This window comes from Benincasa hispida, chromosome 9 (assembly GCF_027475165.1).
Source record: "Benincasa hispida cultivar pf3 chromosome 9, pf3_genome.v1.1, whole genome shotgun sequence".
Classification (NCBI taxonomy): domain Eukaryota; kingdom Viridiplantae; phylum Streptophyta; class Magnoliopsida; order Cucurbitales; family Cucurbitaceae; genus Benincasa; species Benincasa hispida.
This window is the reverse complement of record NC_143486.1, coordinates 40894101-40918499: the sequence shown is the minus strand read 5'-3', so window position 1 is coordinate 40918499 and position 24399 is coordinate 40894101. Positions and strand designations below refer to the sequence as shown.

The 24399-nt window shown below is 34.6% G+C and overlaps 1 long non-coding RNA gene across 1 annotated transcript; it reads right to left on the bottom strand.

Annotated features, from left to right (window-relative positions):
• Positions 1-899: 899 nt before the first annotated feature.
• LOC150033812 (uncharacterized) lies at positions 900-23882 on the bottom strand. Its single transcript, XR_016532500.1, has 3 exons — positions 23541-23882; positions 3293-3559; positions 900-1115 (listed from the first exon to the last, which is right to left on the bottom strand). It is a non-coding gene; the product is annotated as an uncharacterized LOC150033812 (long non-coding RNA).
• Positions 23883-24399: the final 517 nt, after the last annotated feature.

Here is a 24399-nt window from a genome sequence, read left to right as displayed (position 1 = left end):
TGCATGGCTCCGCTCCATCTTCAATGTCTTCATCTACGAAGTCATGATGCGGCTTCGCTTCATCTCCAAAATTGTGGTATGGCTTCGCTTCATCTCCAAACTAATGGCATGGTTTTGTTTCATCTCCAAAGTCTGGCGTAACCTGCTTCATCTCAAAAGTCTGGCGTGGCCCGCTTCTTCTCCAAAGTTTGGCGTGGCTCGCTTTATCTCTCAAAGTCTGGTGCGACTTCGCTTCATCTCCATAATATGGCGTGTCTTGCTTCATCTCCATAGTATGGCGTGCTTCATTTACATAGTATGTCGTTGCTCGCTTCATCTCTCAAAGTCTGGTGCTGCTCACTTCATCTCTCAAAGTCTGGTGCGACTTCACTTCATCTTCACAAGTCTAGTGCGCCTTCGCTTCATCTTCACAAGTCAAGTGTAGCTTCGCTTCATCTTCACAAGTCAAGTATGGCTTCACTTTTCTTCATCTTCACAAGTCAAGTACGGCTTCACTTTGCTTCATCTTCATAATTCGTGTCGGTGTAGCTTTACTCCTTCAAAAGGTTGGTACAACTTCACCTCTCTCTCTAAAATGTTGGTGCTACTTCGTTTTCTCTCCGAAAATGTTGGTGTGGTTCCACCTCAATGCGAGATCAAGTTTTGCCTGCATAGCTCCACCTCATATACGAGGACAACTCTGGTCGGTCAGGACTCCGCCTCATATACGAGATCGACTTCGGTCAACCTGACTCCATTCAAAAGCTTGATGGTATATTCTGTCACACCCCACCCCAGATCACCCTCTTAGCCTAGAGAAGGGCGTGATTGCAGCAGTTATCAACCCTTAGGTTGACACTTACTGCCTAAAAACTCTTACGGAATAACTCTGATACCAAATACAAATAATATGCAACGGAACGGCTGTAGGCCCACAATTTATTAACTTAGAAACTTAATATGTTTAGAGTATTTACAACATTAGATTTACAAAACCCACAAACCCTAGTTCCTATATGAACAATAGTAACATATGTACAATATTAACGGTAACCACCTAGCAAACGGTTACAAGTCTTTTCGTCCTTTAGTGGCAGAGCAGATACTGAGCTGTCTTCAGAGGATTTGACCGCTACCTGTGAGGAGAAAAACAAAAACATTTGAAAATGGAGTGAGCTTATGCCTAGTGAGTAACCGAAAAAACATAGTAAATTCTCATGCAAAATTTCATAAAATAGTTTTATCTGAAATATAAACTTTTGCAGCATAAATATTTTCCAAGCATAAATTATATAATACTGTTTTAAACATAAACAGTAAAATCATTTTTCAAATCAAAGTACTGTATAACTGGTAAAATAATCCCAACACCAACTACTAGTCTAGAGAGAACCCTTTTGCTCAATCTCTGACTTTATTCACCTGTGGCCACATTAGGTACTACTGCTCAGATACCTTCTCCTTGTACTTCAGTATCGAGCTACTAGGATACTTTCTCCAATGTACTTCAGTATCCCGTTGGCTTGGTACCTTCTCAAACGTACTTCAGTACCAATAGATACCTTCTCCTTGTACTTCAATATCTAGTTGGGTGGATGCCTTCTCCTTATACTTCGGCATCGCATTTTACCAAAATTGTTTATAAACAACTTTTCTCTTTAAAGCATGTACAGTATAACACATATACAACATGACTTTAAAGATGGTAATGCATGCTGGATAAAATCAACGTATGTAAATAGTTTTTCAACAATAGGCATGTGTTCACAACACAATTCAGATCTTACTTGGAAACCACTTTATAAAACTAGTAGGCATGAGAATTATTTTTGCAAACATGCTTTCTGTAAAACATTTGTAATCAAAACAGTTTAAAAACATTTTAGTTCAAAAACATTTTAGCCACTCACCTCGAACTCTTAGGAACTTTTCACTCTAGTAGCTCCTCGAATCCCTTTTTCACCCCTAGAATTCAGATTCAACTTTCAACTTAGATTAATCATAGTTCCGAATCTTATTTGGAAATACTTTCTTCTATAAAATTATTCTAAGAATTTTACCCTAAACTTTCAGCTCATAATTCCCCGTGGTTTGGCCGAAATCTTAAAATCTTCAAGACTGGCCCAGACTGATCTGACAGTCTGACCCTTCTGCCTTCTTCTCAACCTTCAGCCCAGTTCCTTTGAGCCTTTTCCTTCGGCAGCCCTTATCTAAAAACTAGACTTCTATAGCTTTCAGATGGCTTTGAAATCACTCTAAACGCACGAGTATATTGGAAGACCTCCTCGTCCAAAATTGACACATTCCTCTGAACCCTCACCGCCCTTTACTTTCTCTACGAAATTTATGATATTTGTGTGATTTGAAAATGAAATCCCAACTCTCTATTTATAGGCGTTAAAATTGCTCATGGGATTGACAGCACCTACTTGCCTGCATGGCCAAATGTTTAATCCTCCCTTTATCAACGTAAGCTGACTTTACCTTGGTTCAATATGTTCTTCCCAAACGCATCCAACACAATTTCTTAGGGTTTAAGAATTTCTCTTAATTGGACACCTAGATTTTAACTGACGTTTGCCCTTACGTCTTCAAGCTTTGTTTGTATTCAAATTAGGGTTTTTAAATACATAATCCATCCCAACGCGTCCAAATACATCGCCCAGAAGCTTGCTCGGTCGTTAAATGCATAGGCGAGGCATGGGCATGACGTTCAAATTGGACAAAGCAAGGCTAATGCATAGGTGCTCTCGCTCTTTCCGCTCTCGGAAGTGTCACTCTCTCCATTCTCGACAGTATCGCTCTCTTCAACTTTCTCTCCCATTTTTCTCTCCACTCTCGCTCTCTCCAGCTTTCTCTTGGTCTCGCTCTCTCCACTCTCGCTCTCTCCAACCTTCTCGCTGATCTTGCTTTCTCCAATCTTGCTCTCTTTCTCGCTCTCTCCAGCTTTCTCTCCAATCTCACTGGTCTCGATCTCAATGGTCTCGCTCTCAACGATCTCGCTCTTAGCTACTGCAAATTGTTTGTCTCCGTGCAACTTTTACACGTTTTTTCCAGATTTTCCCCAAAATAATTTCCCATAGTTTTCTCAGTTCTTCAATCCTTTCTTCATCCATAACGCTTTTCACATAACTTCTCCATACTTAGCCGAAATTTCCCAAACTCAATGTCCATATTTTTCTTTTCAAATCCCCATTCCTTCTGCACCATTTCACACTAGCTTTCTCATCAACCTACTTAACTTATTATACAAATTTAAATAGGGACACACAATTAAGTGAAAAATTAAGACAATTTAAATAAGAAAACACACTTAAGTGTAAAATTGAGATTCGGGGTTCACATATTCTCCCTATCTTCATAACTTGATTGCCTCATCTTCAAAGTCGAATCAAGAAGTGATATAATAGAGTAGACATTTCTAAGGTCATCCCTAGGTTGATCGAATGAAGGAGTTGTAAGCCTTTTCGGAGCCCCCATGATGATCAGGAAGCACGAGCACAAGCCGCAATACAATAGGTAAACCTTTCTGGGGTCATCCCTATGTGTATAAAGGAGACGGTCACATAGAGGGGCATTGCTGCAAAAAGAAAACGGAACAGAAAAGATCAAAAGAAAGAGGGAAAAAAAAGGAAAAGAAAAAAAAAAGAAAAAAGAAAAGGAAAAAAAAGAACAAAAAAAAAAAGAACAAAGAAAGAAAGAAAAGATTAAAAAATAAAAGAAGAAGAAGAAAGAAAACATGGGAAAAAGAAGAGGAAAATGAGAGAAAGAAAAGTGTAGAAGAAGAAGAGGGGATGAGGATAATGAAGGGGTTTAGGGTTCTATTTATAGAGATTCCTAGGTTATGTAACAAATTAGAAAATCCAAATCAAATATTTGAATTTATTAGATTTTCTAATTTGATTCTATCCTAATTTCAAATTAAATTTAAAAAAATAAATTAAAAAAATTCTCTATTTATTTAATTTTATTAGATTTTGTCCTCAAATTTATCTTCAAAAGATTGGGACATATTCTAAATTTTATTCAAAATCAAATTAAATTGGGGATAAAATTTGATTTTTTTCTTAAATTAAAAATTTGGCCATAATCTAAATTTCATACTAAATTCAAATTTCTAAGTTTTTATCCTTGATACAATTAAATTGGAGATAAAACTCAAAATTTTTTCTTAAATTAAAATTTAATCATATTCCAAATTTTATTCAAAATCAAATTATTCAATTTGGGATTAAAGTGTATATAAAATCTTAAATTAAAATTTGGACATATTCCAAATTTTATCCCATATCTAAATCATCCAAATTCACACGTTTTTATCCTCAAGTCAAATTAAATTAAGGTTAAAATCTCAAACTAATGTAAAATTCAAATTTGGGCATCTTCCAAAATTTATATCAAACTTATCCAAATTTAGGTTCTTATCCCTATTTCCAAATCAAATGGTGGAAATATCTAAAATTCATCCAAATTAAAATTTGGTCATATTCCAATTTTTATTCCAAATTCAAGTTGTCCAAACTTGAGTTTTTATCTTCAATCAAAATAAATTGTGGATAAGAAAAGAAATCTCAATTGTTCTTTTATTAAATTCGGGCATATCCCAAATTTTATCTCAAATTCAAATCATATTGGAGTAAAATCTCAAATTAAAATTTGGCCATATTCCAAATTTTATCCCAAATTCGAGTTAAACTTATGTACTAAATTCATAGTTTGACTACATATCAATTAAGGTCAAATTCAAAAATATATATATTTGGATTTTGATTTAAACTTTATCTTTTTCGAGATTCATTCACCCATATATGTGCATAAATTTTAAAAGGGCATTTATTGAATGAGAAATTTTGGACCAATCACAAACTGTCACGTCATTCATTAGCTTAATGACAAAATACGATCAAATTTGGGACCAACTACGGGGGTGACATATGTCCTAAATTGAAATTGAAGACAAATTTTGATGACACCACACTATGATGAATCAGATAAGATTAATTTGACCCAATTTAATATTATTATTTAGGTTAAAATTCAACTAAGCCAAAAAATAGGTTGAATTTGACCCGAATGTCAAATCAAACCTAAATCCAATTAATTTGGCCCAAAGGGTAGACTCATGGACCAACCAAGCCTAATTTGGGCCCAAACTCATGTAAAACCCATAAGGAACCTCTATAAATAGAGGCCCTACTTCTTCATTTAAGGGAGGAGGAATTAAAGGCAAAATTTGTCTAGGTATCCAAAGTCTGAAGCTCCAAGGATCTGAAGAACATAACTTCTCTAAAGTTTTGAAGATTAGAAGACACTAAAACTCTGAAGATCAGAAGACATATCAAATCTCTGAAGATTAGAAGACATTAAAGCTCTGAAGATCAGAAGACATATCAAAGTTCTGAAGACCGAAGTCCTTTGAAAATACAAGCAATCTAACCACGCTTGAAGACTGAAGTCCTTTGGAGATACAAACATTCTGAAGACCGAAGTCCTTTGGAGATACAAGCATTCTTCCAAGAATCCAAGCTCAAGAACATCCACACGCTCTGCTTCTATACATCAAGCGTATGCATTCAACCAAGAGAGAATCAGAGGATCAAGACTAGAGATCGAACCACATCGCATCAAAATAACATCAACATCAATACCAACTTAAGTTCAACCCCACGAAACAAGTTTCTCCGGAAGCCTCGTGCGAAACTAATCATCCAAGAAGATCAACAAGCCTAAAGGTCGATCGTCCCAGAAGATAAGGTCGATCGTCCAAGAAGATCAATAAGCTCGAAGGTCGATCGTCCAAGAAGATCAACAAGTCCAAAGGCCGATCATCCAAGAAGATCAACAAGTCCAAAGGCCGATCGTCCAAGAAGATCAATAAGCTCAAAGGCGGATCATTCAAGAAGATCAACCAACATAAAGACTATAGTTTATTTTGAAAGCATCAAAATATTATGTATTAGAGATTGTACTCACTTTTCACAAAATTAATATAAATACATAGTTCAAGTTCTACGAAATAAATTTCTATTGAAATCTCATGCGAACAGTGAATTTTCTACAAGTGCTTGGTTAGTTTTTAAATACCCATCAAGTTTTGGCATAGGATTGATGTTATCAATAATGTTTCAAATGTTAGATTGAAATTTTAAGATGTTTATCCGTCAAGTTTGGTAAGTTCTAAGAGTTCAGATCCTTTTAGTTGAATAATAATGTAACTGCAATTTGGATTTGGAGTCCTTACTTTCTTGGTTTACGCATAAGTTCAAATCTATGTCAGAGGTTTCGAGGCGACTTTGGATTAAGGTACGTTTTGGGTAATTTTTTGGAGATCTTAAGTTGAGATTTGTTGTGGGTCTTCAAAGATTTTAAGAATCAATGGATAGTTGCCTAGTTATTGTTTTAATCTTTGTTATGGCGGTTTGATTGGAGTAGAGATTTGTTAAGCTCAAGTTGCGCAATCAAGATCGAAAGGTGACTTTGTACTAAAATCTTCTTGGGTAAGTTCGTAAAGATTTTTTTGGATTATTTCATATTTTGCATTTAGGTCCTAAAGGTTGAAATTAAATGTTTGTGTTTTGTATTGGGACCATGGAACTATTTTGGAAACATCAAAGGTTGGTGTGAATTGAGTGGTTTGGAATTTTGGTTTAATTGTTAATTATAAATTTGGTTTATGACATATGACTTGGTTCGTGATCTTTTTGGACAAACAAAAGTTAGGGTTGATTGAACTTGTTTGGACTAAAACTTGAGGTAAGTATCTTTCTATTGGTTTGTCTTCGAACCAGTCGTCCCCCACTGCATGATAATGATTGGAACCGCATGATAATGATTGGATTGTCTATTTTAGATGTATTGGATTTTAAATTTAAACTAATTAGACTGTTTATTTTAAGACTGATTTGACTTTTAATTTCATTATATGAACTGATTGGACTATTTATTTTAGACTGATTTGAATGTTAATTTCATGATATGGACTTATTGGAATATTTTGACAGTGATGTTATGTAAGATTGATTGAGAGAGTACTGTTTCCCTAAGATAAACGATTGTGCTTATAATAAAGGAGTTGTATATGAACTGATGCATGCTAAGTTTAAATGATTCTTGTTAACTTTCTATATTTGCGCAAGTGTACACCTACGACTGATTGTGTGCTCCTCCAGGATCACACCATGACTGTATATGTGTACATTTATGATTGATCGTGTACCTTTGGGATACACACCTACGATTGACGTGTGCCCCCTTGGGACACACTTACGACTGATTTGTGTATCTTTGGTTTACACATTATGACTGATGCATGTTCCTTGGAGTTCATGTTTACGACTGATTTGTGTACCTTTGGGTTACACATTATGACTGATGCGTGTTCCTTTGGGATCACATTTTTCATTGATATATAACCCTTCAGGATCACCATGATTGATATGATATGGGTGTATACCGATGCCTAGATAAACTAGTTTACAAGTAACCTAAAGGACCCAGTAGCGGGTTACTTACTGAGTATTGTTATACTCACCTTTTTATCCTTTGTGTTTTTTAGACAACAATAGGAATGGACCGACGAGAGACATGAGGGACCCGTGATAGAACTATACGGGGACAATAGTAATCACTTGTGTACAATTCATGTTTTGTTTTTATTTACTTATTTTGATGTTTTATTTAAGTTTGTTGGCAGATGATAGGTTTTATTGTCTTGTTTTGGAATATTATTTTTTGTTTGTAAACGCAAAAGTTTTTTTTTTTTGGGATCCAAACTAAATGTGTTGATCTTTGGTTTTGTTATTGAAATAATATTTTAGTTTAAAATAGTCATTCATGATTTTACTGAATTTACATTATGACGGTCAAAATGTTTTGAATGAAAATGAGTAATTAGTCGTAATGGCACATGTCAGAGTACTTGAAAGGTCGGGTTGTTACAATAATAATTAAGTTAAAATAATTATGAACTAAAATTTTAAATTTAATTTTAGTAGTGTAGAAAAATAGTGAAACTTAATTAATTATAATTATTTTAATTCTTTTAAGGATAATTTTTAAATATAGAAAAATGAACCAAAATATTTACAAAATATAGCAAAATTTTAAAACTATGAATGATAAATGTTGATAGACAGTATAGACTTCTATCAGTGACATTGATAGACACCGATAGAAGTCTATCAACAATGTGTATTTATAAATATTTTTAATAGTTCTACCATATGAAATAATTTTCCTTCTTTTAAATTGATTATTAGACAATAACATTAAAAAAAAATGTGTATTTAGTGAAAAATCAAGGTTGAAAGTTTGAATCTTCAAATCTATGGACCAAATTGAAAAAAATTCAAATCTCAAAAGTAAAATTGTAATATTTGAAACCAAGGGACTAAATTGAAACAAAACTCATAACTTAATAAAAAATTTTTGAAATCTAAAGACTAAATGGAAACTACATCCAACCAAAAACGAATTTCTCAAAAAAACAAAATATATGCTTCTGGTTTTTTCAAGTTTTATATTGCAATCTTACAATAAAATTTACCATTTAAATTCCATATGTTGCTATAGTGTAGATCAACAAAAACAAAGTCCCGTTTGGTAACCATTTTGTTTTTTGTTTTTTGTTTTTGAAAATTAAGCCTATAGACACTACTTTTACCTCCAAATTTTCTTCTTTGTTATCTATTTTTTTTACAAATAGTTTAAAAAACCTAGCTAAATTTTAAAATAGCTTTTAAAAGCTTGTTTTTGTTTTTTAAATTTCACTAAGAACTCAATTGTACTCGAGAAATATGAAAATCATGGTAAGAAATGGAAAAGAAATAGACTTCATTTTTATAAATAAAAAATAAAAAATAAAATGATTATCGAATGGAGCCTAAATGTAAATATTGATTTTAAAAATAATTAAATGATATTTAAAATAATTAAACATAAAAATGACTTAATCCTAAATTATAGCTAACCAAATGATCTTTACAAAATCAATACTAACGAGTATAATAAATATGAAACATATGATTTCGTTTTCTTACGGAATATAGAATACAAAATATATTTCGTTTCAGAACAGGGACTACATATCTACCCAAGTACATTCGATTTGAAAATTTGGCCCCTTGTAAGAATAACACAAAGAAAAAAAAAAAAACTTAAATTTATAAATTTAACAATGGTTTTCCAAAATTTGCAAATATAGAAAAAGAGCATAAAAGCATATTTCCGTTTTTATTATTTCAAATTTACTTTCATTGATGTATCGGCATGTACATCAGTAGTACATCTTATATACTTTATATATGATATATCAGTTATCTAATATACTTTATATTTGGTATATCAGTTGACTAATATACCAAACATAAATTATATAAGTTATACAATGAGTATACCAAATTGTTCATTCATAAACCATATTCATCAATCAAGAAGTGCTTGTTCATTTATTATTATTCTTGGATTTAGTTTCCTTATTAGTCTGTTATAGAATATTATTTTTCTAGTACATTATAGTCAATTTATAATGGTTTAATTTGATATTATTAATAACCATTTTGAAATTATGTTGATAAACTATTGGTATACCAATGTTACAGTTGAAATTGAATTTTGAACATATGTTGATATATAATTGATATACTTGAATAAATGTATTTTAAGAAGCATTATTGATATACTAATTGTTAGAGTCTTGTTATTGGTTGTATATTTGTTTAAGGTTGATAGTTTCGGGTTTATGGCTAATCTGGTGTTGTTACAAAAGTTGTCATAGAAGAAGTCTTTCCTGCAGATTTATTTTCTTTTTATTTGAAAAATTTTGCAAACTTATTTTTCTGGATTCTTTCCTTATTTATTCTTTGTTGAATTTGAATGGGCTATTTTTCCTATTTTTCCCGGTCCATATTTAGGAGCAAGTTGTGTTCTTTTAGAGTTGTTGCTTTTACATCGTTTTGTAGAAACATTTTTATTTTGGTGGTCGTCGAATGTTACTTCTTTGATTTTGAATGATCATTGATCTTTAAGTTGTTGTAATTCATCATTCAAACTTTTGCTAAAAGAAGATTGTCTTAGTTTTAGGGGGAGCCTATGACTCCAACACTTGAGAAGGAATTCTATATATTAGGGGAAGCCTAAGACATCATTACTCGTTAAGGAGTTTTCAAATTTAGAGGGAGCCTAAGTTCTTCAAGTGAAGGTGCATTCACAAGAAGGTGGAAAGATTACATTTGAGAAGGAGTTTCACACTTAGGGGAGCCTAAATGATCATTCACTAATATTCTTATACTTAGGGGAGCCTAAGTACATTGAAGATGAGGGGATCTCAAACTTAATGGAAGCCTAAGTTTCATTGAGATGAAGTATCACACTTCAGGGGCGCCTAAGTGATCATTCTCTAAGTGAGGCTATTCGAGATCACTATAATTGCGATCAATTTACAGATAAGTACATCATTGTAATTGTTTGACTTTATATTAGTGAAAATATTTTTTTCACGGGCACATAACCCCCTAGACGTAGATGGTATTACACTGAACTGGGTTACCAAACTCTGTGTTCGGTTCTGGTTTTTAGATTTTGGCATTTATCTATGATGTCTCTGAAAACACTGTAATATCGTGTATAACAAGTTATGACATGTGTTAGATAACCTAAATTTCACTTCGTATCAAAGCAGGTCACTATTACTTCGGGTTTTTTTTTTTTTTTTTTTTTTTTTTAATCAAAATTCCATCAAATGGAAGGAATCAAAGAAGATAGATCTATCACACGTCCCTCCATGCTGGATGGAATAAACTACTTATATTGAAATGCTAGAATGATAGCTTTCTTAAAGTCTATTGATCACACGACTTGGAAAGTAGTGGTAGGTGGATGGACTATTCCCCATATTGTTGTTCCTAATGTGGGGAACGTCCCTAAGCCTGAAGTAGAATGGACTAATATTAAGGGAAAATCATCCTTAATGAATTCTCATGGCTCAATTATATCTTTAACGGTGTGGACAAAAATATCTTTCATTTGATTAACACTTATATCTCTGCCAAAAAAGCTTGAGTCACTTTTGCTATTACTCATGAGGGAACATCAAGAGTCAAGATGTCCATACTTCAATTGTTGACCATCAAGTTTGAAAGTTTGAAAATGCTTGAAGATGAAATGATTGTTGAATTTAATGTTCATTTACTTGACATTGCTAATGAATCTTTTGCCTTAGGTGAGAAGATCTTAGAAGAGAAACTAGTTAGAAAAGTTCTTAGATCTCTGCCAAAGAGATTTGACATGAAAGTGGCTACCATTGAAGAAGCACACAATATGTCAACCATGAAAGTTGATGAATTGTTCAGATCCTTGATTACATTTGAAATGACTCTCGACATCAAATAGCCAAGAAATTAAAAGCATTGCCTTATAGTCCTTTGCAGATGATCAATCTGATGATAAAATTGGTGAGCTAGAAGAATCTTTTGTAGATTCAATCTCTTTGTTGTCCAAACAGTTCAACAAAGTTCTGAAGCATTTAGCAAATAGATCTGCGAAATATGTGCCTCAAAATGTTAAAGCAAATGGAGGCACTTCCATGAAACCTTACAAATCTCATAATAAGAAGAAAGATGCTGACAACTCCGACATCAGTGGTCAGAATAAATACTCTTTTCGTTGTAGGGAATGTGAAGGTTTCGATCACTATATCAGTTTGAAAGCCCCCAATTTTCTTTAACACTAAAATAAAAGCTATGTTCTAACTTCATTTGATGAAGAATCTGAAGAGAAAAATGAATTTGAACAAGATATCAGAGCCCTTGTTAGCAATATTACAAATGACATTCATGTGTACAAAAGTCAACAGGAAGATTACAGTTGCAGTAGTGAAATAGAAGATATGCCTGAATCGATTGAAAAGTCTTACAATATGTTACATCAACAATGATTTGAGAACATAAAAGTCTTAAATGTTTAGAAAGAAAGAATCGAGTCTCTTCTTGTTGACAATCATAGACTCATGACCACTGTCTCAAAACTTAAACGCGAGCTGAACATGACTAAGAATGAATTGAAATTTGAGCATAAATTAGTAAGAATGTTGAACTCAGGAACAAATGATCTTGATATAATTTTGTCTTGAGGTAAGGAATTTGGTGAACTAATAGGTCTTGAATACTTCGAAACAAAGAGAAAAGTTTATGATCAACCAAGTTTTGAGGGGAAAGAATAAACTACCATTAAGTGTTATTAGAAGCAGATGTTAATACTGTTGTCCTCGAGTTTGCTTAGATATCCTCTCAAAGTTTGTAAAGCATGCCAAAAGGGTATGGATTTGTGATCACTGTGGAAAAAAGGATCACATTAGACCTTATTGTTTTAAATTGCATGATTTTTTTAAAGAATTTATCTTGATCATCATTTGCATAGGCCAGAAAAGAAATATGTTCAAAAGCTATTTATTTTCTCAGCCAAAATAGGATTGGCGTATAAAAACAGATCTTTGATGCAATATGGCAGTCACATCTTTTCGGTCCTCCATAAAAGATGATTGGTAATTTGATAGCGGATCGACGAGACATATGCTGAGTGAGAAGTCCTCCACATCATCAACTATTGAAGAAATCTAGGTCAAAACCTTGTCCATTAAGGCTTTCTGAAGTCCATTAAATGTTCTCTCCTATATAAGCCCCCCGTCTCGACTATTAAAGAAATCTAGGTCCTCCACATCATCGAGCATAAATTTAACAACACTGCTCTTTGTCTTGTCCTTTCCTATCAACCCAAGTTCGTACATGTAGACAAGACCGACTTTCGTTGCATCTAGGTTATTTACAAATTGCAATCTCTTATAATGCTCTTCAAAAGTGGTCGGGTTGATCTCCTAATTAATTCGAAGTGATCGCTCCATAGGTGTCCTACATAGTCCAATCACCAATAGGAACCCATCCTTGGAGAACTTCACAGTATGTCTAATCCGGTTGAAATACATGGACTCACCACCACCCTCATGGTGTACCTCCCTCAGTAGGATGTGGTGGACTAAGGGGATATTGAAGACTAGATCCATTTCCATAAACTACCAAAAATAGTAATCTTCAACATGTGAAGCTACCTATCAGTAAGCTTCTCTTTGATTAACTCGTTCACAACCCCAATATGAGATGACAAGCCAGTAGCTTGGATAGGAAAAAAGTCTTCAAAAGCAATCTTGAAGTTTGCCATCTACTAGTACAAGTAAAAAACAAAATTTGAGGAAGGAAAAAACAAAGATTTCAAATTAAGGCATTCTATAAAACTCTCGTTACTCCCTCTCATTACTCCCCCTCGTTTCTCACTCTCGTTTACATCTCTCATAGCCTCGCTCTTGTATTTGACTCTCGTTTCTCGGTTGCCTCTCTCGGTTCTTTTTCTAGGATCTCTTCATTCGATGACTCTTAAGTCTCAAAACCCTAACTCAACTTTAGCATCTCAGCTTTGGACCCACTGATAACACCCAATAACACTCGACATGGCCTAACAACTCACATTTGATTATTTTTAGTAGATATCATTGAAGAAATTAAGCACGAGGATTTCCAAATTCAATTTGAGTGAACACAATCAATTACAGCCTAAAACGGAAACTAACAGGTTATGCAACAATAGAAATTACAATATGTTATATGATGATACAAGGGATAGAGGATGCATATCTTTAAAGAACCATTCTTCAAGAATCCCTCGATCAGCCTCCAATGCATCCAATAATAGCAACACTCAAACACAACAACTGGAACAACACGACCATGAACACAACGATCATCTGAATGCTCCTCGAATCTAATCAAGTCCACCTCGATTCATGAATTATGTAAAGACACTACCACAAGTGTTACCTTGGTATTCATGATGTGAGAATGCATGAGTTATGGGCTCTGTATGATCTTGGCTTGAGAAAGAGACTGGAGGTATGTGATCGAGTAGACGATCAAGCAAGTGGGAAATAAGAACACAGTCTATCGCATAGACGATATGCTCGATCGTTTAGTAAACGACAGTCTATCACATAGATTTTACTACTCAATCATGTAGCAACAATCAGCTGAAAGACTATCGTATAGTCAACTCTACATGATCGTTTAGTCTTTGTCCATACTATCGTTTAATGAAAATTTTTCACTTGATAGCTTGTCTCCGTGAGAACTTTCTGACTGAGGCAACTTCTAATTTTGGAAAACATTTTTTTTTATCTCACGGTTACCATAAAACTTCCAATAACCTCCCACTTAATCGGTTATTAGAGAAAAATAATTAATTATCATATAATTAATATATTATAAATAAATATGATAACCAACTTATCATATTATATTTATAACCTATAGTTTTAATATTTCATCATATGAAACATACAAAACCATAGTTCTTTTTGTATTTTATGGTACTTAATGTAAATCATATTTACATTAATTCCTCCAAATAATGTGTCTCATACATTACACCAATTATATCACATATAATTGAATTTTCTCTTATTAATTTGAACACTTCAAACTAACTCCAAAATTTGATTCTCAACTTGAACCCATTGAGCTACCTAGGGGACCTTATGGAACTATAGCTTGAAGCTCCAACGGTACGTGAATAATTGACTAAACTCTTTAGTCACGGGATTCCACCATCCGTTAACTGCCAGACACTCCATTAAAGACCGACAGTTGCACTTTTCTCACTATAGATATATTTCTGTGTCCATATTAACCAATCAACAGTGCAATAACCCTTCATAGATCGTTCGTAAGTACAGTTGAGCCAAATTACAATTTTTCACCTGTAGTTACATCTAACTCCTTAAGTACCACTGATTTCTCTAATGAACAATAAGTCATAGTCTCACTATGATTGTGTCCTCTCTTCCAAAGAGAGGGTGTAGCCACTATGTTCAAGACCTAAAACCAGCTCTTAAGGGAGCAATCTATCTACTTACCCCTACTTCAGAAAAGTAGTGAATTCCATCTTGTGTAACTGAGTTCCCAGCTCCCCAATCAGAAAAATCCCAAAAAAGGTAGGCTTGTTGAATTGGTAATCTGGTCACTCTCACTCATAATAGTCAAAGGACTGCCATCATGGCAGAAGTTTCCAAAACACGCAGGATTAAAATTATGTCATCTATGGCTGTTTTAGTGAGATGTAAGTCTCAATTATCAATGATGTTATATAAAGAGACGAATAATCTCGTGGTTCGGTCTTATAAAAATTCTTTGTATAGGACACCCCCACTCGCATGTCTTCATATGAATGCTCAGGATCAGACCATTTGTAGCACGTTACGACACTTGTAACTATCTACAAAGCGGGTCATATCCGTAGTGTCATCAGGATAAAGTATCCCTTTTTTATCCTTATACTAAAGACCATTTAGGTTATTAACTAAGGCATGATCCACTTGTATGTCTCACATACAAGCTTAAGTTTATATAAAATAACCATGGATCTTAGTTTATTGGATATGAGTAAATGCAAATAAAATAACTCTTATTTTATCATTAACAATGTGTACAAACTGTTTACAAACTACGAGGCTTCGGGAGAATTAGGACACCAATCCCAACAATCTCCCACTTGTTCTAATGCCTCAGGAGACTAATGTACAATACATGAAAAACAGTATAATATACAATAAACTAGGGCATACTCTATACCCCAGTATCACTTGCCCTAGACAAGATGCCGTATGTTTCGTAGACCCAGACTCTCTAGATGACTTTGAAACACTTTAGCCGTGAGAGTCTTTGTAAACGGATCGACAACGTTGTGCTTCGACGCAATTTTCGTAACTATCACATCACTGTGATGCACAATCTCCCTGATCAAATGATACTTCCATTCAATATGCTTGCCTCTACGATGACTCCGAGGTTCCTTAGAATTTGCCACAGCCCCGCTATTATCATAATAGAGTGTGATCGACAAAGAGATATTTGGAACAACTTCCAAATCTATAAAGAACTTCCTAAGCCAAACAACCTTTTTAACAGCTTCACAAGCGACTACGTATTGGCTTTCATAGTGGAGTCTGCAATGCATTCTTGCTTGATGCTTTGCCAAACTACAACCACTCCATTCAGAATGAACATTGACCTTGATGTCGATTTCTGAGAATCTCTATCAGTCTGAAAGTCAGAGTCTGTGTATCTTGTAAGGATTAAATCCTTATCTCCATACATGAGCATATAGTCTCTCATTCTTCGAAGATACATGAGAATCGTTTTGACCGCTGTCCAGTGATCTAATCTTGGATTAGACTGATATCGACTGATAATCCTTACTGCATAGCAAATGCAGGTTTAGTATATAACATTGCATACATAAGGCTTCCAACAGCTGAAGCATAGGGAATCCGTCTTATTTCCTCAATCCCTTGAGGTGTCTTAGGACACTGCTCCTTAGACAAAATAATTATATGTCTGAAGGGTAATAAACCTCGCTTGGAATTCTGCATTCTATACCTGATCAACATTTGATCAATGTACGATGCCTGAGACAAGGCCAACCTTTTGTTCTAATGATCTCGAATGTTCTAGATCCCTAGAACATACTGTGCCTCTTCCAAATCTTTTATTTGAAATTGGACGGCTAGCCACTTTTTAATGTCAGTCAGAAAACCTACATCATTCCCAAGGAGTAGGATATCATCCACATACAGTACCAGGAAAGCTATTAAGTTGTTGCTGATTTTCTTGTAAACACCAGGCTCATTAATTTTTTTATCAAAGCCAAATGATTTGATCGCACTATCAAATCTAATGTTGCACGATCTAGACGCTTGTTTCAGCCTATAAATGGACCTATTAAGCTTGCAAACTCTTTGCTCTTGATCTGGAACAATGAACCCCTCTGGTTGAGCCATGTGGATGGTCTTCTCAAGATTACCATTCAGAAAGGCAGTCTTGACGTCAATTTGTCATATCTCATAATCATAAAATGTAGCTATGGATAGGAGTGTTCTGATAGACTTCAACATGACAACGGGTGATAAAATTTCCTCAAAGTCCACTCCCTCGATCTGGGTATAACCCTTTGCCACGAGTCTAGCCTTAAAGGTCTGCACCTCATTTTCTCTTGTAGATCCACTTGCATCTTATAGGTTTTACCTCATCTGGCTGATCCCCAAGTTCCCAGACAGAGTTGAAGTACATAGACTCCATCTCCTGGTTCATTGCTTTAATCCACTCATCTTTGTCAACATCCTTCATTTCTTGCTTATAAGACAATGGATCTTTGACCCCATCATCAGACATGATGTTTGGGCTTCAGTCAAACCCATGTAGCGTTCCGATGGGTTCACAACCCTCCCACTACATCGAGGCAGTCTCATCTCTTGAAATGGTTGACTAGATGAACCGATATCAACAATTTTTATTGATCTATCAGTCTGTTCAACAACTTTTGTGGAATTCTCAATAGTCTCACTAGAAATCTCATGTAAAACAAGCTTGCTTTGTGCTTTATGATCTCTAGTGTGGTCTTCTTCCAAGAAGATAGCATTTGTCGACGCAAACACTTTGTTCACACTTGAATCATAGAAGTATCCACCCCTCGTTTCCTTAGGGTAGCCTACAAAGAGGTAAACTTTCGAACATGGTTTCAACTTTTTAGGGTTAGCCACAAGCACGTGGGCTGTACATCTCCAAATTTTGAAGTGGCGTAAAGTATCTTCACGACCTCTCCATAGCTCAAAAGGTGTTTCAGAAACACCTTCCTAGGGAACGTTGTTCAAAATGTAACATGCAGTCTCCACTGCAAATCCTCATAACTCATCATAGACCGAACCATGTCCAACAAGATTATGTTTCTCCTTTCTGATACACCATTCTGCTGAGGTGTACCTGGGGCCGAGAGTTGGGACATGATACCATGTCTACCATATAGTTATGGAATTCAAGGTCCATATACTCTTTACCACGATCAAATCATAGTGTTTTTATCTTCTTACCTAATAAGTTTTCAACTTCAGCCTTATACTTCTTGAACTTGTCAATGGCTTCAGACTTACGTTTTATTAGGTATAGATACTTGTATCTTGAATAATCATCTATGAAAGAGATTAAATATTCATACCCACCTCGAGCTTTAACACTCATCGGACCATAGAAGTCTAAATGTATAAGCTCCAAGGTTTCCTTGGCTCTATAATTTTTTCTAGTAAAAGGTCATTTGGTCATCTTGCCTTCAAGGCATGATTCACATACCGATAAGGAATTTTCTTCTAAACTCTTTAGAAGTCCACATTTCACCAACTTCTTAATCCTATTGAGGTTAATGTGACCTAACCTTAGATACCAAAGATGGATGTTTTCCTTAGGAGAAACCTTTGGTCTTTTTGTAGTTGTCGTCATTCTGAACATTTTAGTATTAAGCAAAACTTTTATGACTAACGGTCTTAGTACATACAAGTTATTTTCCATTGAACCAAAACCAATCTCCATTCCATTCTTGAAAATAAACACTTTACTCTCAGAAAAGGAGATAGTATAACCTTGTTCAATCAGACAAGGAATCGAGATTAAGTATCTCTTGATATGAGGAACTACAAAAACATTAACCAGTAACAGATAACGTTTCTTGTTCGAAAATAACTTTAGCTGCCTACAACAACTGCTGAAACAACCTCACCAGTACCGACTCGAAGAGTCAACTCTTCTTCTTCCAATGATTTCTAGGAAATAAATCCTTGGTAGGAAGAACTGACGTGATTAGTAGCACCTGAATCAAGTATCCAGGCAGAATCATCATTCTCTACCAAACACGTCTCCAAGACAAATAAATCACATTTACTATCTTTAGACTTCTTCCTCTTCTAGAGAGTAGTGGGATCAGTTATCAGAACCTAAATAATCTCCAAGTTCCATTTCAGAGAACAATTCTCGTCGATGAACTTCTCTAGAGTTAGCAACACTTGTTTTCTCTTTTACTCCTTTGACATTCAAGAAAGACCGATGGTTATTTTGGGAATCGACACTACTGGTTTCTTTGTCATCCATCCCTTTGTGTTAAAAAAGTGAGAACTGACATTCAAACAATTCTTGCAATGAGTCCATGATCTCACGTGCAATGAACATGTTCTAAACCCTTTTGGTCAATACATCAGGTATGCTAGCCAAAATGAGAAGTCGGACCAACGAGTTAGCCTTCATCCACACCTCGTATGCATTACAAACATTTCGTGGTGAATCAAAGGTCAGGACTTGAGGACATTCCTCAACCATGACAAACTCGAGGTCGTTTACCACGAAATATGTATTAACGGACTCTTTCCAATGTATGTAATCTGTCTAAGTAAAAGAGGCAACTAATAAAAAATCATTCATGTTACTGAAAAAATAAACACATTGATCTACATTAGATTTTAGCAAATACTCATTGAAAAACAACATCCGATACGATTTAGCAAAGCTAAAATGATCCTCATATGACATCTAGTTTCATAATGACGCTTCAATGGTTTAGGACAAAAGCCACCGAAGGGTAGTCAATTTATCTCTCCTTTGAATTGAGACACTTTCAACCAGTCATTAATACCAGAACAACTCTTGTTCCTATAACGACTAACCATCATTGATTTGGTCAAGAAATTATTAACTTGCTTAACAATTTCCCATAAGCGTGACCCTTCATTTTAGATCCTAGAGTTTCGCCCCAAGCAGCCAATCCGAAGGGAAGAAATCCGATTAGGGCAAAAACTAAAGCGACCCTATCCATTTCTGGAGTTCACCTTGATATTGACCAACCACACAAAAGCATTTGAAGAGGGACGCTCCCAAGGTGCCACGAGGTAGTGCAAGAAGATCTCATGGTGCAAACCAATAAAGGAGACCGCAGGACATTTTGACACACATCCTTCACACACTTACAATAAACACTCTCTCCATCCACCTTGATGTTGACTCATGCAAACACCATCCAAAGGGGGATACTCCCAGGGCACCACGAGGCCAAGCATGAATCTCACAGCGTGAACATTCAAGGAGAAACGTGAGTGGAATTGACATATCATATACATCTTTTCCTCCCAGTGAGTATTTTATAACCTAGGGTTTAGTTTACTTAGAGAAACAAGACCAACGATTTTAACTAAGTGACTTTTTAGGTTTGCCCAAAAGTAACGCTTACTTTGGAAAGTTGAACAACTTTTGATCATCATTCATTAAACTCTTTAATGAAGTCTTTGATCAATGATCACATGCTTGTAGAAAATCTATCTAATTCACCTTTCCAGGTAGGTTCCCAAATAGGAGTGTTCCATTTCCGTCAGCTTAAATACCCTAATCTAGACAGAACCCGCCTTAGACAAAAGGTTCCTTATAGATAGATTTAATACATCTTTTATAGAAATCAATTTAATCTTATTAAACTGATTCAAAATATTAAACTAATCTCATTAGAACCATGAACTTAGGTTTATCTCAATCCAATTTTAAAACCCTCTTAAAACATGAGTTCACCTAAGTTCACATGCAACTCTTTCTTATTGATTTTAGTTCTAATTTCCATTTTAATACTTATAAACAGAAACAACCAAAACCAATACAATGCAAAGCTACACATACAAGGCATTCATAACTCTTATAAACAAGCCTAAGTGTCATGCTCCATGCATTATTCATTCATTGCTACTTTTATATAACACTTATATAACAAAACAACGAACCAAGTATACATGCTCTCATACACCCTTATAATATAACTCTTATAATATAAAGATGATGCATGAATATTCTTACTGCATGCATAAATATAACTCTTATATTTTATGATGCATGTGCATGCCTTCTTTGTAATTTGATCATGCCAATGACTATATTATAACACTTATAATATATGATGCATGCATGAATAAAATGCATAGCTTAAGGTGGGTTTTAAATCTATATGTCATACACTATGGCATATAAACAACATACATCTCATGTACATTAAGTAAAAGTTGATGAACTAGGATAATTAAGCCTCAAATCCTCAAAAAACCAAAGCTAACTATTACAAAGAGCTACGAGTCTGCTAGTTCAAACAGGCGAATCGGGTCTTGAATCGTCCGAGCAAAGAAATGCGTCTCCTTGATCGTGTACCAAATCCTTGTGATCGCCTACACAATAGAGTAAACTCTTTACTCAATTGTTTAGCAATGCTGTGTGAGCATAAACGATCGTTTAGCAACGATTGTGTACCTTTGACTATGCGATGAAACATGAAGGCACGTGATTGTGCAGCGTGCATCGTGCAATGCAAGCCTTAAATGATCATCTAAACAACAACGATGCGGTGAAGCACAATCGTCTAAATGATCGTTGAGCAAGCATAAGGTATTGCATACCGCGTGATCGTGTAGGTTGTGACTATGATGAGACATGCTGAACTACACGATCGTTTAGTGCGTGCGCCTTTTATTAAACAATGAGTGCCAAATACTCTACACGATCGTTTACCTCTAGCATCCTCTATCGCGTATGTTGATCGAGAGTATTTGGCTAAACGATAGAGTATGTCGATCTATATATACCATTTGACTTTTGAAATTTATTTTAACTATTGAGTTCGTGCTGACGAGGATCGAGAGTAAGACATGAAATCAATGTACGTGAATTGAGAGTGAGGGATAGATAAAAAGTCAAAATATTTGGCTAATGTCCAACTAGAATGAGAATTGAGAGCCTAAGTGGAGAACCGAGATCGAAAAGCGAGAATCTGGGAAGAAGCCAAATTTCATTTGGACCCTTCATTTTTGGTCATCCATACAAAATTCCCTTTAGGTTTAGTTAATTATCTAGTCAACCCATACACTTTTGGAAAATTATGAGTATGTAGCACCAAGTTCAGGAAGGGTGCATGAATAAAATGAGATCACATTCAAATGAATGAAATTCTAAGGATATAAAATTATGTTTAAAAAAGACTTAAAAATTATAAATACTATCTATATACAAACAAGGTGCACTTTCCTTTTTAGTAGCTTAATGATAGCACTTGAAATGTGTTATTTGCTCAACTTAATTCAAGATCATTATGCTACTTAATGTATTTAATTGGTTCTATTTTATAGGTATCAATCAATATGGAGATAGAATCGAGTATTAGAGAGAAAACAGAGCTAAAATAGATCAATTTGGAGCCTTAATGAAACAATTAGGTCAAATGGAAGTGAAAAAGACAATTAGGTCAATTCAAAGCCCTAGGCGTAATGCAAATGTTTGATTTTTATGGACGCTTTCAAACCCAATCAATGAAATATCTAGTTCAATTAAGTAATTAATTAATGTACTATGGCACTTGACCCGACTCTCTTCGCAAGTAGGCTAAGAACGTAGTTCATTAGAAATAATTAATAAAATTCATAGGATCAATCAAACAATTGGGTGGATCCTTATTCTTAAGCTATGTCTGTTTATATTTCTTGCACGTTTAATTAATTTCCTACATCTTTACATTCCTGTATTTACATTCTTGCACTTTATTTTTCCCACTTTAAATTCTCAAACCATGCCAAAACCCCATTGTTGTCGCTTTAGCTAGAAATCTAATTTGTTTGAAACTATATTTGCACTTCCCTACGGATCAACCAAATCTTGCTACTTTACTACTCAATAGTATAGGGATATTAATCGGTAATTATAGATTTTATTTGATTGGTCAAGAGAGGATTACGACAACCTCTATTTAGTCTGATCAGGCACCAATTTGAAAGGTCGAAGAAAGGGTGTCATAATCCTCTCTCGGTCGATTAAATAAAATTTATAATTATCGATTAATACTTCCTATACAAGTGGATAGTACAATTGGCAATACCAAGTCGATCCACAGGAAAGTGTGAAGATTAGTTTCGAACTAGTTATAATTTCTCATTAAAGTGGTAAATTTGAGGGGGCGGGGGGGAGGGGTTTGGTGTGGTCGAAATTACGGTGAAAAAAGATAAAAGTGTGAGAATGTAAAGTTAAAGAAAGTAAAAAGTGAAAGAAAATCAAAATGATCTAGACTAAAAGATAGGATCCACCCAATGCTTGATCTGTCATAGAATTTCTAAATGTAGTTTATTATGCATGCAAGTGCCTAGCTTACTTGCTTGGAAATATCGTGAAAAGCCCCCAAATACATTAATTAAGAATTTAATTAAACTAAGTGTTTGATGGATTGGGTATGAATGCACTCCATAAATATCTTACACCTACATTATAATCAAGGGGTTCGCGAAGATGATTAACCACTAGGAAATGCCTAAGTTACTAACCAATTTTGTTCTTATTCTTAAACCGATCAAGCCACCTATGTGATGTTCCAATAATGCCAACATAAGCTACATACCCAAGATGCGATTTATTGGTACTTGGTGATTAAACTCGTAGCTAACTGTCACTGATTATAAGTTAATCTTTAGCTTAGAAAAGTTAATATTCAAGAGTAATCAAATCTAATATACAATTAAGCATAGAAGTTCAAATAGGACAAGAACTAGAAGCATTCAACTAGAAATAAGAAATTAAGAACAGATCCTCAAAATCAATACAAATGGATTTCTCCAACTCTTAAGCTAACAAACTTACCTTAGCAATCCACGAAAGCAATATCACCAAAATTTGTCTTCGTTTTGCTTGATTACAGAAAGAAGATGAAATTAACTCTAATATATAATGTTGTAGATGGATGGATGTTGAAAAAAAAAATAAAGGAAAGGGGTGGTCATTCACCTAAAATGGCCACCCCCATCAAAAGTTATGACCTAATTATCGAAATCAGTTTTATAATCGTGTGACAATGTCATAGCACTATGCCAATTTGCTGCTTTTTGTGAAGAGCGTCGTGCCACGTCGCAGCATTGTAGGGTGTTGCAACGCTCTTGCTTGGGAAATTTTTGTCTTTTTCACATCCGTTTGACTTAATTCCTTTATTAGGGCTCCGAATTGATCCATTTTAGCTCAGTTTTCTCCTAATGCTTAATTCTACCTCCATTTATACGATATCTATAAAATATTCAATTAAACACATTAAATAGCATCACTCTTGAATCAAATTGAGCAAAATAGCACATTTTAGGTGTTATCACTTAATCCTAGAAACTCTAAAATTATGTTGTGCGAATTCCTAGAAATTTTCTAGAAAGCATGTGATTGAAGACAAAGCATCCTGAACAAGGTATATCTTTCTTTTCTAGTTTTTGTCCTGACTGAGATTAACATAAAAAAAAGCATAAAATTGATGGTTCAAACATACCATAAAACGAAGTTGAATGTTTTGCTTTGGTCTTAGTATTGATCCCCACTGAGATTGCACTAAGACGACCTAATTAAGATAATTGGCCCTCGCACTATATGATTGACAATTATCCATGAACATTATTTAGGGATTGATTTGATTTGAATGAAGTGCAAGAAGATCTAAAAGTCTAGACCTTTCTTTCCTACT